Below are 1,195 nucleotides of genomic sequence, written 5' to 3'. Positions count from 1 at the left end.
ACTCTCCTTTTGGGTTCTCTTCTGTATTGCTTGGGAGAGTACTGGGAGGGATTTCAGTGATCCTTTTACTCAGCTGGCCCACTTATGCTTCCAAATTTCTAATGGAAGATCTTGTTTCATTCATGAAACTTACAGTAGCCTTAGACAGATCAGAGACTAAGTTTGCCAAATTAGAAGTATTTTGTTCAGAGTTCTCTGTCTGTTGCTGAGTGGATGATGGAAAAGGTTTATTATTGCTAAACCTGTTTCTTCCACCATTATTAAAGCCTTGTTGAGGCTTTTGATCCTTCCATGAGAAATTTGGATGATTTCTCCATGATGAGTTATAGGTGTTTCCATAAGGTTCACCTAAATAATTTACCTCTGCTATTGCAGGCTTTTCAGGATCATAAGCTTCTTCTTCAGAAGATGCCTCTTGAGTACTGTTGGATGCAGCTTGCATTCCATGCAGACTCTGAGAGATCATATTGACTTACTGAGTCAATATTTTATTCTGAGCCAATATGGCATTCAGAGTATCAACTTCAAGAACTCCCTTCTTCATAGGCGTCCCATTGCTCACAGGATTCCTTTCAGAAGTGTACATGAACTGGTTGTTCGCAACAATGTCAATGAGTTCTTGAGCTTCTGCAGGCGTTTTCTTTAGGTGAATGGATCCACCTACAGAAGTGTCCAGTGACATCTTTGATAGCTCAGATAAACCATCATAGAATATATCCAGGATGGTCCATTCTGAAAGCATGTCAGAAGGACACTTTTTGGTCAACTGTTTGTATCTTTCCCAAGCTTCATAGAGGGATTCACCTTCTTTCTGTCTGAAGGTTTGAACATCAGCTCTAAGCTTGCTCAGCTTTTGAGGAGGAAAGTACTTGGCTAAGAAAGCCGTGACCAGCTTATCCCAAGAGTTCAGGCTGTCTTTGGGTTGAGAATCCAACCATAATCTAGCTCTGTCTCTTACAGCAAAAGGGAAAAGCATGAGCCTGTAGACTTCAGGATCTACTCCATTAGTCTTAACAGTATCACATATCTGCAAGAATTCAGTTAAGAACTGAAAAGGATCTTCAGATGGAAGTCCATGAAACTTGCAGTTCTGCTGCATCAGAGAAACTAATTGAGGTTTCAGCTCAAAGTTGTTTGCTCCAATGGCAGGAATGGAGATGCTTCTTCCATGTAAATTGGACTTAGGTGCAGTAAA

The 1,195-nt window shown here is 40.7% G+C and overlaps 1 non-coding gene across 1 annotated transcript; it reads left to right on the top strand.

The window, feature by feature from the left end:
- The first annotated feature begins 736 nt into the window (after nucleotides 1-736).
- LOC112745456 (small nucleolar RNA R71) lies at nucleotides 737-844 on the top strand. Its single transcript, XR_003173384.1, has one exon. It is a non-coding gene; the product is annotated as a small nucleolar RNA R71 (small nucleolar RNA).
- The last annotated feature ends 351 nt before the right edge of the window (nucleotides 845-1,195 follow it).

Source organism: Arachis hypogaea, chromosome 14 (genome assembly GCF_003086295.3).
Source record: "Arachis hypogaea cultivar Tifrunner chromosome 14, arahy.Tifrunner.gnm2.J5K5, whole genome shotgun sequence".
In the NCBI taxonomy this organism is placed as follows: domain Eukaryota; kingdom Viridiplantae; phylum Streptophyta; class Magnoliopsida; order Fabales; family Fabaceae; genus Arachis; species Arachis hypogaea.
The sequence above is the reverse complement of the archived record's forward strand: the minus strand, read 5'-3'. Positions and strand labels throughout refer to the sequence as shown.